Source organism: Vipera berus (genome assembly GCF_964194415.1).
Source record: "Vipera berus genome assembly, chromosome: 3".
Taxonomy (NCBI): domain Eukaryota; kingdom Metazoa; phylum Chordata; class Lepidosauria; order Squamata; family Viperidae; genus Vipera; species Vipera berus.
Genome location: NC_138204.1, coordinates 199,249,701 through 199,266,403, shown reverse-complemented (window position 1 = coordinate 199,266,403; position 16,703 = coordinate 199,249,701).

Here is a 16,703-nt window from a genome sequence, read left to right as displayed (position 1 = left end):
CAAATTGTAAAATGCACAGATATGACAAAAGTAAAAATGATCACTGCAGTTAAAGTTAACAGTAATTACTCATTAACCAAAGATCTTTATCCTTTCTTGGCTTATTAATACACAGACTTTCAGCTGATACTCCTAACATCTGCACAATAAGTTCTGAGTATGAAAAATGGATCTGAGCATTAATCATACAGTTGATTTTAACTTAACACTGTTGACTGATTGTCAAATTGAATAGTGTGTTTGTTATTGTCAGCTGATGCTGTCAGAAAATAGTTACCATATTTCTTTTTGTATTGTTTTATAATTGATTTTTCACATACTCATGATTGAACTGTTAATTTCCCAGTGCCTAAAGGATGTGGAGACTGTAGTTATGGGTCAAGAACTGTGGGGTATGCTTGTAGAACAATATGCTTAGCACAAGACATGATGACATTTTTAAAGGAGATTCTGCTGCTTATATTGTTTGCAGCAATCTAGACTTTCCTTAATTAAATATTGAATAACTGCAGTATAAAGATTCAAAACATGGTCAAATATATATATATATATATATATATATATATATATATATATATATATATATATATATATATATATATATATATATATATATATATATATATATATATATATATATATATATATATATATATATATATATAATTTAAATTTCACAATGGTGATACGTTCAAATGAGTATGGATTCATTTCACAATAGGTTGCTCACTTGCAAGCCTTAATATTCTTAATGAGACTAAATTCAGAATATTCAGAAGCTTGGCCCTTTATATAAAAATCATACAGTCTTACAAAGAAAAAATCAGTTGCTTTTAACAAGATCATAAATATTTCATCCATCTTGAATTAAATGGATAGATACAGAATTCACCATGTTAGAGTGGGGAAATGGCATTGAAAATTATCTGCAGTCACTGGTTGTTACAGTGACCCAGCCAGAGAACTCTGTTGTGTACCTGATGGAGATAATAACACAATATGGGAAGGTTTCTGGATTTAAAGTTAATACACAGAAAACCAAAATTTTGGTTAGAAATATGACAGTTTCGCAAAAGGCTCTCTTAGAAGGATTAACTGGATTTGAGATTGTTAAAAGGGTTAAATATTTGGGGGTGATTTTGTCGCCCTCTAATACAAAGCTATATAAGAATAATTATGAAAAACTATGGGGGAAAATTCAAAAAGAATTGGAGAGTTGGGAAAAATTGCAATTGTCGTTGTTGGGACGGATTGCAGCAGTAAAAATGAATGTCCTGCCTAAATTTTTATTTTTATTTCAAATGATACCGATTCTTAAGAAAGATTCTAATTTGGAGGAATGGCAGCGAGGTATCAATAAATTTGTGTGGGCAGGGAAAAAGCCACGAGTTAAACTTAAGATTATGCAGGATATTCGTGAGAGAGGTGGCCTTAAATTGCCTAATTTTAAATTATATTATGAAGCTGCTGCATTAGCAGGAATAAGTGATTGGATTAATTTGACGCAAGGGAGGTTATTAAATCTTGAGGGCCATGATTTGTTGTTTGGCTGGCATGCATATTTGTTGTATGATAAGAAGGTAGACAACGTGTTTAGGGTGCATATTTTAAGACAGGCATTGCTGAGAGTTTGGAAGAAGTATAGACATAAGTTAAGTTGTAAGATACCGTTGTGGGCAATTCCAAAACACGCAATAGAAAATATACATGCTGGCTTCAAACATGATGTGACCACGTACAAGGAGATTCTTAGCTTGGAAAGGAATGTTTGGTGTTTGAAATCATATAGCCTCTTGCGAGAAGAGAAGGTGGTTCAAAATTGGTTTCAATATACTCAGTTACGGGCCAGGTGGAAAGAAGACCAGAAAAATGGATTTACAATGATTGATGAAAATTTGATAAAGCAAATTAAAAATCAGGGACCAGCACATATCAAACGGATATATCTTGCATTGATAGAGATTGACTCAGAAACAGAGCTTGTTAAGGATTGTATGATAAAATGGGCCCAAAACATCCAGGAAGTTATCACAATGGACACCTGGGAAAAGATTTGGGTGAGGAACGTAAAATTTACTCAAGCTCAAAATCTAAGGGAGAACTTTTACAAAATGTTTTATAGATGGCATTTAGATCCTAAAAAGCTTGCAAGTATGTATCCGAATTATCAGCCTAAATGTTGGAGGTGCGGAGATGAAGACGCAACATATTTTCACATATGGTGGACTTGTAAAAAGGTTAAGGCTTTTTGGATAAAAGTCTGGTGGAATATGCAGAAGATTTTTAAACAGAGGATAAAGTTTTGTCCGCAACTTTTTTTGTTGGGAATAATTGCAGACGCTACAGTTGTGGACATTAAGTTGATGTTGAACTTAATTATGGCAGCAAGACTTTTGATAGGCCAATATTGGAAGAAAGAGGAACTGCCGACTATAGAAGAGTGGACTTTAAAGGTTTCCGACCTGGCAGAGATGGCGAAGATTTCGGCCTATTTGAAAGATCACTCGCAAGAACGCTATATTATGGAATGGAGAAAATGGATTGAGTTTATCCAGAACAAGTATAGGGTTAAGAAATTTTATGTAGCATTTGAATAAGTCTTCTTTCGTTTTTTTCTTTTTCTTTTCTTATTTTAGTTTCTTTTTATATATATTCAATATTATTAAGGCTTGTTTTATCCTATATAAGCTAGAGAGTGTTGGATTTTAGAGTTTATAGTTGTTAGTATATGATTGTTTATGATTGCTTTTTATATATATACCTTGTATTTAGCTTTGGGAAGTCGGGGGGGGGAGGGGGGGAGGGGGGGAGGTAGGGGGGGGAGGAGGGAGGGGGAAGGGGGGATTGTTAAAGGAAAATTGTACCTTAAAACTTTTCAATAAAAAAAAAAAAGAAAATTATCTGCAGTTTTATACTTATAGATGCCATGAAAGAGAGGGAACCAGAAATATTTTGATATCCCATAGATCTAGATAATCTAGAATTTTTCTTCCAATTCTGTTCACACAAAACATCTGTGTGGAAGATAACCAGGATGACCTGAGAGAGGAATCAAATGCATCATAAATCATGAGTCCCTGCACACCCGCAAGAGATTTAAGTCCAGCCCACCTTGAATGCCTTTTTATCCCCACTCATTTTCCTTGGCCATTAGTACCTCAGATTTTTATAGAGAGCTTAAGCTTGCAATAAATCTTTATACTCATTTGGACTTCCTGAATCTCCTGATTTCCCCGGTGCTAATCAGATGGTCATTTAGCATTCAGAACTGTTAGAATGAAAGTATGACAAATGGAAAAGTAACTAATTTACCAAATTAGCAACTTTGGTCACAAGTGTACTAGCTGCAACCTCATTTCAAATTCGGGAAGGAACTTTCCTCCATGGGTGAGGGAACAGAAGAGTGTCAAAAACCATGCAGAATATAATATATTGTAGATGGCTTGTATAATCCTGTTATGTTATGTTATGTTTGTTATGTTATGTTATGTTATGTTATGTTATGTTATGTTGTTATGTTATGTTGTTATCTTATCTTATCTTATCTTATCTTATCTTATCTTATCTTATCTTATCTTATCATGAGCAATTACTCATGCCATTTGCATGATGTCATGATGATAGCAATGACCACTTGTACATCCACAAATATCCAGAGCTATCCTTTTTTTTACTTTGTACATGTCCATATCCAGAAGGAACATAGCCCATGCTGGATAACAGTTTTCTTTTGTGAAAATTGTCTTTGCCTATGCAGAAACAAATGTAAGAAGTAAAACCTAATGAATATATACAGGAGACGATAGAATCAGGTTATTTTGCTTCACTGTTAGAAGGGAAAAAGTTATTACAAAGTTGACAGATGTTAATTCCATTTACAATGGCTATATCTTTGGATTAAAGATTCTCAGTATTTTTTTTCTCCACTGGGGAAACAGATATTTAATCACATATAAACTTTCAATGAAAGTATCCATTAAAAAACTAATTTCTAAGTGATGCTGCTTCATCATTTTATACTTAATGATCCTGAATTTCTGCAAAAAGGGCTAACTTAACCAGCTGTGTACAGCAGGAAAGTTGTACATAACGAATAGTCTTCCAAATGACCTTCTAAGCAGCAATGGATTTATAAAATTTGGGACACTATGATTAGGTGCACATTTGCTCAGCTTCTACAGAATCATTTCCAGGCCTTTAAGAAAACAAGGAGTGGCATTGCAGCATCTGTTTATTGTTTTTATGGAAGTCATGTTCTGTTTAAATTCTACTTAACAAAGTCCATTGTTTTATTCTCTTAATACGATGATATCCAATCTAGGTTACTGATTTTTTTCACCTATCTTTGTACTCTAATAATCCTGCAGAAGTTCTACTTGTCCAGCACTGTGCCATTCTTGACACTTTCTGGAGTTGAGATCCCCAGCAAAAGCAGACTCATAGTCCGAGGGTCATCCTAGATTCATGGCTGATGTTCAAAATGGAGATTGTGGCCAGGTAGGCTTTTGAACAGCTGTAGCTGGTATGCTAGTTACTGACTTACCTTGAAGATGATGCACTGAAGATGGTCATTCATGCCTTTCTTATTTCTAACTCATTTTACATACGGCTGCTCTTGAACTCTGCCCAGAAACTTCAACTGGTGCATAGGGATATGCATGCCCAGTGAAACCACCACATTATATCTGTTTTGAAAGGGCTGCACTGGTTTACCAGAAGGTTTATGAATGCAATTCAAATTGCTCATTACCTATATAGGCAGTAAAGTATGGTGGGACAGTCCACATGGAAAATATTTTATGTAGCAATCTCTCTCGATAGCTTGCCTAAAACAAGGTGACTCCTATGTACCATGTTGGCCTTCCAGAAATAGGTAAAATATGATTGTATTATAGCCAGTAGTGCTATATCAATTCATAGTTTATTTTTTGGCCATTTACAGAATCATATTGCATCCAAGGAGAATGTATGAAGTTCTCCATATTATCACTTGTGACTTCCATTCCTTCCTTGTTCTATCACAAAGTAGGAATGCCAATAATGCTGTATTGGTGGTAATGCAACCTTCTCATTTTTCTTTCAGTGAAGAGAAAATTTAGGGATGAAAAGGAAGCTGTGAAAAACAAGGCTGAAGTGTTCTTGGAAGCCATCAAGACTTTGAAAGGCACCATTCACTGGCAGCCTTGAAAGGGAATAAAACAAAAATGGATAAAAGCATATAAATGCACTCAGAGCAAGTAATGACACAAAAAATTGAAAGTCTTTAAAATCACTTTGAAATTTATTCTTTCCCGTTTATGTTAAAGCAGCTGGTGGAATAAGCACAGTATTTATTGAGAAAAAAAAGATATGTAGGGAAAAATTCCAGCCATCAAATAATTCAGATGGTTACATAGAACACACTGTAGACATGTGTAAATTAAAGGAAAAACAGTCTTATAACTTAAGTAGATCCACTTAAGATATCAGACTTGGTTATATTCAAAGTTAGAATCAGAAAACACATTGCCAGATCAAGTGATTATTTTCTTTCTGGACAGTTTCATTTCTGCTCAGATGGAAAGAGCTTGTTTTCAACTAGATGCTGTTGGACTGCACCACTACTAGACCAGTTACCATTTTGAAAATTATTGGTAAGCAGATATCTTGCCAAGTCTTGAGATAGAACTGGTCCACTTCAACATTTCACTTTGAGGGAAATACCGGTAGTTTCTGCACATGTCCTCTGTGCTTACAAAGAACACCACAGAAGAGTCAGAAAAGCAGCTAATTTACTCTAAATCAGTGCAACCATGCAGTCTGATATGGAAAAGTGCTTCACTAATTTGTAGTGTAGATTGGCTTTGATGGAGTGAATCATCTTCAAATGGAATTTCCCCCCCCCCCAAACAAGATTTGTGAAGACATAACGGGCTTTGATAGAATACACTCTTTCTCAGGCAACAATGCAACCCTGGCCAGCTTTGATTTTTACAACTTCTTGAGATTGCCCAACAAACTCAGTATTGATATGGTTGATATGGCAGATAATGCATTTGGAAAGTCCCAGATGGGGGATTCCACAATCAAGGTGTATGCATATAGAATTCCTTCCTTGTCGTTGGCAAGAACTTGAGTTCTTAAAATCGAAGATTTTAAGACTGAGATTTTAAGCCATATCAAGACTGAGTTTGTTGGTTGTGCTTAGCAAGTCCAGCTCCTAGCTGTTGAATTGAATTTTAATTCTTTTTGCCCAAAAAAGAAGGGGAAGTGAGTTGGGGTAAAGTTATGAATATTCCTTAAGGTCTTATCTTTGCAGGAAGTGAGACAACATGAAATGCAGACATTTTGATAATAAACAAATAAACAGTATACACCTTGAATAATATACAGTATGTGTCCTCTAATGCCTTGGTGGCTGGTGGGGAGGGGCAGGATGAATGAAGAATGTCATGAGTGTATGTCAAAGATGTACTGTATATCAATACTCTTTGAGAATATTTGTACCTCAGTGTTAAAACAAGATATCCTTGGTGCTCTCTGAGCTTGGTTCTTGCAGCCATTTCAATACCCAATTGATAATGAAAGATAACAACCAAGTTCAGAATGCACCAAAGACCCCTCAAGAGAAAATATTCCCAGCAGGGTTACCCAAAGTGTGATGGTCTTCATCCCAACTGCCTAGCTAAAATAAGGAGTCACCTATATTGGACAACTGTGATACAGGAAGATGCTGGAAGCAGAAGATCAATTTAGTGACAATGGCAAAGCCATCAATTCATAATTTGTGGGAGAAAGCAATGGTAAACTACTCCTGCATTTTACTAAGAAGCATGAACATGGAGAAATATAACATAATGAAGGATGAACTATAGGAATAATACATTAACAACATAAACATCAGAGTATTGTCACTCTCTTATGGACAATGCCCTGATTAACAAGTCTGTCTCTGATGTTGATGAATCAGTGTAACTGGTTGATGAGTGGATATACTAGAACAAACCATACGTGGACAAGATAAGAGAAAGGGGAATTGATGGAACGCTACTACAGCAGAAGCTGTGTATATGTATAAGAAATTTTGAAGGGCAATTTCATACACAATCTTGTACACATTAATCTAGAAGTAAGTGCTACTGATTTCAGTTTTCCCATGGGAAGGGATGCAAGCACACTTTAATTTATATATCCAGCTATCTGGATATGCCATCTCTCCAAAGTATCACAGATGGCACATACTCTTTTTCTCTCCTTTCCACATCCTTTTCTGTTTCTCAGATCTCTTGGATCTCAGATCCAAGCTCAGAGACTACTAAGGACTCCTCATATCTCTTTCCCAAGCCTGTCTGTCTCTGTTTCTCTTTTGCTTTCCTTTTTAAAATAGTGATCAATTTTCTTTATGTCACTCTTCCTTTGAAACCTTAGAAAATGCTAAGATCCTACACAATATAGGTCTATGTGTGTCCAACACCATGACTTCAAGAGGTATACTCACTGAAAAATGAAGATGCTAGCCAAAACTGGTAGCCAGTTTGCTTCCAACTTTAATTTAATGTGCTGGTACTGATCTATAAAGACCTATATGACATTGGACTTGACGTCTATGGAGATTCTCAATCATCCATCTTTAGTTGTCCCAAAGGTGCTTTTTAAAAGGCAACTGAATTTTCTTGGGGTTTTTTTTCACTGAACTGAAGAAGTGGATGAGAAGTGAAACATTTTCAAGGGGGAAAAAAGTCCAAGAAAGTCCAGTTGCCTTTTGAGAAACACCTATGGGAATTATTAGAGGAATCACCTTTCCCAATTACATCTGCCTGCCTCATCAAGAGGGACGCGGTGGCTCAGTGGGTTAGGACGCTGAGCTTGTCGATCAGAAGGTCGGCAGTTTGGCGGTTCGAATCCCGAGTGCCGCATAACAGAGTGAGCGCCTGTTACTCGTCCCAGCTTCTGCCAACCTAGCAGTTCGAAAGCACGTAAAAATGCAAGTAGAAAAATAGGGACCACTCCGGTGGGAAGGTAACAGCGTTCCGTGTGCCTTTGGCGTCTAGTCATGCCATCCACATGACCACGGAGACGTCCTTGGACAAGTGCTGGCTCTTCGGCTTTGAAACGGAGATGAGCACTGGCCCCTAGAGGGAAACGACTAGCATGCATGTGTGGGGGAACCTTTACCATTACCTTACCTCATCAGATTCAGCAAGAGGGGCACAATGCACATCCCATCAGCCAGAGAGTGATCTGATAGGATTCAAGAAAAGAACCTTTTCTGCACCCCACCTTATGGAATAACATTCCCCAACAGACTGACCTGTTGCATGACATTGAAACCAAGGTTTTGTCAATGGGCATCTGGTAGAACTGATATAGTGGCTGTACTGAGTGCTTTCATGGATATGATTGCCTCAGCTGTGAGTTTTATATATTTTATGATACTTTTAATAGTTTTTAAATAGTTTTCCTTTTAAAAAATGTTGCACTGTTTGTTGCTCTTTTATAAATATATCTGTAGTTGTTTATAAGTATGAAATGGTAGCTATATAAATTTGAATAATAAATATCTAGAAAAAATAATACAAATAATGTGGGTTTGTGTGCATTTGAATTTAGGTATTAGGTATTAAATAGTTATCTTCCTATGAATATCAGGTATAAAAATAGACTTGCCAGCCTCATTTATATTCAGACGTATATTTAACTTTGCTTAAAAACGTCATTTAAGATAGATCCCCTTGGAAACTCATAACATCTCTCTCTCTCTCTCTCTCTCTCACACACACACACACACACACACACACACACACACACACAAAAACACATGGACAAACAAAGACTAATTTCATGGTAGTTACTTGTTGATTACCACAAAGACTGAAAAGATGGCTCTTTTACACAATTAGCAATTGTAAATCATTACAGTGCTGATATTTCCAAATTTGTTTCATTAGTGAAATAATATTTCAAAGAATCCCAAAACGTAGAAGCTGTACTAGTTGAACAAAATTAATCACATTTCAAATTATATACAGCAACAACTTTCAGGCAGTTTTGTGGCATTTTGTTGGAGCAACAGAAGAGAAAGGCTTATGGCATGAGTTAATGCTATTAAATTATCACAGGTCAAATAAAAATATCATGGAGGCACCTCCAATTATAACAAAATATGGCTGCTATTATGGATTAGATATTTATGAAAATGCCCTGAGCAAGTCTTTTTCCCCAAATGATTAAAATATAGAAATCTATATTTAAATATTACCTAAATATACAATATATACTACTCAGTTTGCAATTATGAATTAAAAAGAATTCAGCTACAGACCATGCAAAACAAAAACAAAATATAAACAAACCACAAATCCGTTGTGAGGACAGATGGATATGCACAAATTGCAGGGCTATCTTATTTGAGTTGCAAAAATCCAGATGGCTAACTCAAAGCCATAAAAAGAGATGCAGAAACCCATAACTCTTTTCTGCTGTGTGGTAGAATTCAGATTCTTACAGTCCAAATACAGGTGTTGTTGTTAGCTGCGAAGTCGTGTCCGACCCATCGCGACCCTATGGACAACATTCCTCCAGGCCTTCCTGTCCTCTACCATCTTCTGGAGTCCATTTAAGCTCACGCCTACTGCTTCAGTGACTCCATCCAGCCACCTCATTCTCTGTCGTCCCCTTCTTCTATTGCCCTCGATCTTTCCCAGCATTAGGCTCTTCTCCAGTGAGTCCTTCCTTCTCATTAGGTGGCCAAAGTACTTGAGTTTTAGCTTCAGGATCTGGCCTTCTAAAGAGCAGTCAGGATTGATCTCCTCTAGGACTGACCGGTTTGATCGCCTTGCGGTCCAAGGGACTCGCAGGAGTCTTCTCCAGCACCACAGTTCAAAGGCCTCAATTCTTTGGCGCTCAGCCTTTCTTATGGTCCAACTTTCACTGCCATACGTTGCAACTGGGAAGACCATAGCCTTGACTATACGCACTTTTGTTGACAGGGTGATGCCTCTGCTTTTTAGTGTGCTGTCTAGATTTGCCATGGCTTTCCTCCCCAGGAGCAAGCGTCTTTTAATTTCTTGGCTACAGTCCCCATCTGCAGTGATCTTGGAGCCCAGGAAAATAAAATCTGTCACTACCTCCATTTCTTCCCCATCTATTTGCCAGGAATTGAGAGGGCCAGATGCCATGATCTTGGTTTTCTTAATGTTAAGTTTCAACCCAGGTTTTGCACTCTCCTTCTTCACCTGCAACAAGAGGCTCTTTAGTTCTTCTTCACTTTCTGCCATTAGAGTGGTATCATCTGCGTATCTTAGGTTGTTGATATTTCTTCCGGCAATCTTAATTCCAACTTTTGATTCATCTAGCCCTGCCTTTCTCATGATGTGCTCTGCATATAAGTTAAATAGGCAGGGCGACAGTATACAGCCTTGCCGGACTCCTTTCCCAATTTTGAACCAATCAGTGGTTCCGTGTCCAGTTCTCACTGTTGCTTCTTGACCCGCATATAGGTTTCACAAGAGACAAATAAGATGGTCTGGTACTCCCATCTCTTTAAGAACTTGCCACAGTTTGTTATGATCCACACAATCAAAGGCTTTAGCATAGTCAATGAAGCAGAAGTAGATGTTTTTCTGGAACTCCCTAGCTTTCTCCATGATCCAGCGTATGTTGGCAATTTGATCTCTAGTTCCTCTGCCTCTTCGAAATCCTGCCTGCACTTCTGGTAGTTCTCGATCCACATACTGCTGAAGTCTAGCTTGTAGGATTTTAAGCATGACTTTACTAGCATGAGAAATGAATGCAATGGTGCGATAGTTTGAACATTCTTTGGCACTGCCTTTCTTTGGAATTGGAATGTAAACTGATCTTTTCCAATCCTGTGGCCATTGTTGAGTTTTCCAAATTTGCTGGCAAATTGAGTGTAGCACTTTTACTGCATTGTCTTTTAAGATTTTGAATAGCTCAGCTGGAATACTGTCACTTCCACTAGCTTTGTTGTTGCTCAGCTTTTCTAAGGCCCACTTCACTTCACATTCTAGGATGTCTGGCTCGAGGTCAGTGACCACCTCATTGTGATTATCAGGGACGTTAAGCTCATTCTTGTATAGTTCTTCTGTGTAATTTTGCCACCTCTTCTTAATCTCTTCTGCCTCTGTTAGGTCCCTGCCATTTTGGTCCTTTATCATGCCCATTTTTGCATTAAACGTTCCCTTCATTTCTCCAATTTTCTTGAAAAGATCTCTGGTCCTCCCTATTCTATTATTTTCTTCTATTTCTTTGCACTGTTCATTTAAGAAGGCATTCTTATCTCTTCTAGCTATTCTCTGGAATTCTGCATTCAATTGGGTGTATCTTTCTTTTTCTCCCTTGCCTTTCGCTTCCCTCCTTTCCTCAGCTATTTGCAAAGCTTCCTCAGACAGCCATTTTGCTTTCTTGCATTTCTTTTTCTTTGGGATGGTTTTGGTTGCTACCTGTTGTACAATGTTGCGAACCTCTGTCCATAGTTCTTCAGGCACTCTGTCTATCAGATCTAATTCCTTAAATCTATTTGTCACCTCTACTGTATATTCAACAGGGATATGATTTAATTCATACCTGAGTGGCCTAGTGCTTTTCCCTAACTTTCTTCAGTTTAAGCCTAAACTTTGCAAGGAGAAGCTCATGGTCTGAGCCACAGTCAGCTCCTGGTCTTGTTTTTACTGACTGTATAGAGCTTCTCCATCTTTGGCTGCAGAGCATATAGTCAATCTGATTTCTGTGTTGACCATCTGGTGATGTCCATGTGTAGAGCCGTCTCTTGGGTTGTTGGAAAAGAGTGTTTGCTATGACCATTGTATTCTCTTGACAGAATTCTATCAGCCTGTGCCCTGCTTCATTTTGCACTCCAAGGCCAAATTTGCCTGTTATTCCAGTTATCTTTTGGCTTCCTACTTTAGCATTCCAATCCCCCATGATGATAAGAACATCATTTTTTGGTGTTAGTTCTATAAGGTGCTGTAGTGCTTCATAGAACTGGTCAATTTCATCCTCTTCAGCACTGGTGGTTGGGGCATAGACCTGGACTACTGTGATATTGAATGGTTTGCCTTGGATTCGAACTGAGATCATTCTGTCATTTTGAGGATTGTATCCCAGTATTGCTTTTCCTACTCTTTTATTGACTATGAAGGCTACTCCATTTCTTCTGAAGGATTCTTGCCCACAGTAGTATACCTGATGGTCATCTGAATTAAATTCACCCATTCCTGTCCATTTTAGTTCGCTGATACCTAAGATGTCAATGTTCAGTCTTGTCATCTCTTGTTTGACCACGTCCAGTTTTCCTTGATTCATGGATCTTACATTCCAGGTTCCTATGGAGAAAAAATCTTTACAGCATCGGACTTTCCTTTCACCACCAGACATATCCACAGCTGAGCGTCCTTTCGGCTTTGGCCCAGTCGCTTCATTCTTTCTGGCGCTACTAGTACTAGCCCTCTGCTCTTCCCCAGTAGCATATTGGACACCTTCCGACCTGAGGGGCTCATCTTCCAGCGTCATATCGTTTTGCCTTTTGGTACTGTCCATAGGGTTTTCATGGCAAAGATACTGGAGTGGTTTGCCATTTCCTTCTCCAGTGGATCACGTTTTGTCAGAACTCTCTGCTATGACCTGTCCGTCTTGGGTGGCCCTGCACGGCATAGCTCATAGCTTCATTGAATTACGCAAGCCCCTTCGCCACGACAAGGCAGTAATCCATGAAGGGGCCAAATACAGGTAGTCCTCAATTTATGACAATTGGGGTCAAAATTTTCATTGTTAAGCAAGGAAAGTGAGTTTTTCCCAATTTTATGACCCTTTTTACTGCAATTGTTAAGGAAATAGCCACAGTGAGTCACATGGTCATTAAGGAATATAGCTTCCCCCACTGATTTTTCTTGTTGAAAGACAGAAGTGAAGGTCATAAATGGCAATCACATGTTCCCGGGATACTGCACCACTATAAATACATGCTAGTTGCCAAGTGCTTGAAGTCTGATCTTATGACCGAGGGATGCTCTGATGGTTGTAGCAATAGAAACGGCAATTAGATGTGTATACCTCTTCACAATGCTCTACAGCCCTCTTATGTGATTTTACAAAGTCAACCTATTGCCCCCAACAATCTAGGTCTGCATTTTTCCTACCTTGGAAGGATAGAAGGCTGATTCAACCTTGAACCGGTGAGAATTGAACTGCCAAACTGCAGGCAGCATAAATAGCCTGCATCACTGCATTCTAACTGTCAATGCTGCTAACTTCGGATGTTTTTGCATTGACAACAGATGGAAATGTAGCCATTTTATTCCTTTCACTTTTAGAGTTAGATGATGCCAGGGAGGGGGGATGTGAATGAGAGTCCAGCTAGACCTAACAACACTGAACCTAGCGTGAGAATCAAGGTTGTTGAAATCAGAGCTGATAAAGAATTGGCGGGCTGGAGAGCTGGACAGAAAGACCATGCTTCAAGCTAACTGGGGAATGTGATTTATGACTGTAAATTGGAGGAGGGAATTGTGCTTTGATACTTATGTGCCCAGGGGAGGGAAAATCAGTTTTTGGCTTCGATTATGTAAGTGCTGATATTTTGCTACTCGGATAAAGATCCTTTAAGATAAACAATGCCTCGAAGTTCTTTGAAGAGTTTCATCTGTCGGAACCATGACACTAATCACTGCACCACCACAGCTCTTGTGTGAGAATTGGTCACTGTTTTCAGCACCATTGTAACTTCGATGATTGCTAAACAAATGGTTGTAAGATAAGGAGTATCTGTACAGCAGTGATAAAAAAGTGAGAAAGAAGTGACTTCTCTCTTTATTTATTTTTTGAAAGCTCCATGTTCTAATACACAGGTGTCAAATTCATCACATCACGTCATGTGTTGTGACATATCACAACTTTTTTTGCATTGCTGGAGCTGGGGTGGGTGTGGCCTCCACATGATGCAACCAGCCCGTGGGCCGGCAGTTTGACACACCTGTTCTAATGGAAGACCAGATTTCTGCAAAATTGAGGTATTTTTTTTCTGCTGCTTCTTGAAATGGAAATCCCAAGGAGACACATTTAAAATAAAAAATAAACAACAAAGAAACAAGATCAACAAGCAAAACTATTCCACCCTTCTCTTGTTGCAATTCTCTTCAATGTTATCTCATTTTGGCCTAATGCTAGTCTTGATATGAGTAAGCATGCATGGTATTGAAATCCCTACTGTCATTCTGCACCTAAGCTCACTTAATTTGATCATGCAGGAAGAAAATAGTTGGAGTGGGGTGGTATAAACATGAACAGAAAAAGTTATTGGCAATGAAAGAGTTAAGAGTCCTCTTCTCCATTTTTTTGCACAGTCTGAAATCAGCCACAGATGTTCTACTTGATTTTTTTTTAAGCCATTAGAGAAAAAGATGGCAGGGAGGTATGCATAAAATGAAATTTGATATTACATGTAAGGGAAGTGATTAAGGATTAAAGTTACTAATATTTTGTTATATCTCTCAATCTGGACTTTTTCAAACTCTGAATAATTTTGAATATATCTAGTTTGGGTGGTTACAAAGCTCATGGAAGAAAGGTTATGTGCTAAACCCTAAATATTGACTTAATGTAATTTGTAAACTTTCAGCATTTTCATCAGTTTTATAGCAAAAGAGGGCAATCCCCTGGGCTTAGATAGGGGCCTCGGGTTGAGATGCGTTAAGAGGCCCCTGATACATTTTTTAGCCGGTTATTTTAAAAGGTTAGGGAGGGGGAGGAATAGTAGGGTGGGGAGGGAATTATTAACCGGCACTCAGTCTGGGCCTGTTAGGGGTCCTGACGGGACGGGGTTGGGGGTGGAGGCTGCTGGTTCTGTGAATGCTGGGGTGGGGTTTCAAATCCCCACGACAATAGGGAATGACAGCAGGTGGTTGCACAGATGGCCACATCAACATCTGGGATCGCGCCCCCGCTGTCTTCAAGCGGTAGCGCGCTCCAACCCTCCGGTTAGCACCCTTTTGCCCGGGGATGATGGTGATCACGTCCCTGAGCTTAGGCTGGTTTATTTTAACATCAGATCCGTCGTTAACAAGGCTCCCCTCATTCAGGACTTGATCGAGGAGGAATGTGCAGATCTGGCATGCATCATGGAAACTTGGTTGGGCTCGGAGGGAGGGGTTCCTCTGACCGAGTTATGCCCCCCAGGTTTCTGTGTGCTACACCAGCCATGGGCTCAGGGTAGGGGTGGAGGGGTGGCGGTGGTTATCCGGGAGACTTTATGTCCGTGGGAGACCACCATTGTTCAGATGGCCAGGAGTGAGTCCCTCCTCCTGAGATGTGGCCCCCAGGCTCAGATGGGCTTGTTGCTCACATACCTGGCACCCAGCTGTGTGGCAACAGCCCTGCCTGAGCTGCTCAACACCCTCTCAGGATTGGCGGTGGAGTTCCCCAGGCTTATAGTTTTGAGAGACTTCAACCTGCCTTCCCTGGGAAGGCTGAGTTAGCTCGGGAGTTCATGGCTTCCATGATGGCCATGGACCTGACCCAAGTTATTCAGGGCCCGACTCATGTGGGGGGTCACACTCTCGACCTGGTGTTCCTGTCAGGACAATGGTTGGATGATTTGGGAGGGGGTTCACCAACTATTGTTCCCCTGTCATGGTCCGATCATTACCTCTTGCAGCTGGTCTTCTGTTGTGCAACCCCCCCGCCGCTGGGTTGCGGAACTGACCAGGTGGTTCCACCACAGGCACCTAATGGACCCAGAGCGGTTCCAGATGGCGCTTGGGTCTATACCCATCACCCTCACTCACAGCCCAGTCGATGCCTTGGTGGAGGCCTGGGAAAGGGCGGCTACCGAGGCACTCGACTGTGTTGTACCCTTGCAACCCCTGACCTGGCACAGATCCCATTGGGCTCCATGGTTTTCTGCAGAGCTCCGGGAGATGAAGCATCGGAGACGGGTCTAGAGAGCAGTTGGAGGTCCAGCCATTCCGAATCTGACCGATTGCAGTTAAGAACCTTTGTAAGGTCTTATCTTGTAGCGATGAGGACAGCGAGGGCTAACTACTTCGCTGCCCTCATCGCATCCGCAGATAATTGCCCGGCCGCCCTGTTTAGGGTGACTCGCTCCCTTCTTAATCAGGGGGTGAGGGAGGATCCCTTACAGGGATGGGCTGAGGAGTTTAGCCATCATCTGACAGACAAAATCGCTCAGATCCAGGCCAGTTTGGACTCTGACTGGGCAGAGTCTGACGTGGAGGAATCGGACGGTCTTGAACATGTTATCTGGACTGAGTTCGATCCTGTTTCCCCTGATGATGTGGGCAGGATTATGGGGAGGCTGAGCTCCACCACCTGTTTATTGGACCCGTGCCCCTCCTGGCTGATTTATGCAGCTCGGGAGGAGACACGAAGCTGGTTCCAGGCAGTAATATCTGCCTCTTTGAGTGAGGGTGTCTTCCCCACCGCTCTTAAGGAGGCGGTGATGAGGCCCCTTCTCAAGAAGCCTGTCCTGGACCCAGCGATTTTAAATAACTATTGTCCTGTCTCCAACCTTCGCTTTTTGTCGAAGGTTATTGAGAGTGTGGTGGCGCATCAGCTTCCTCTGTTCCTGGAGGAAACTGATTATCTGGACCCATACCAATCGGGTTTCAGGCTCGGGTACAGCACGGAGATGGCATTGGTCGTGCTGGTGAATGATCTCTGGCGAGCCCGGGACAGGGGTTGCTACTCTG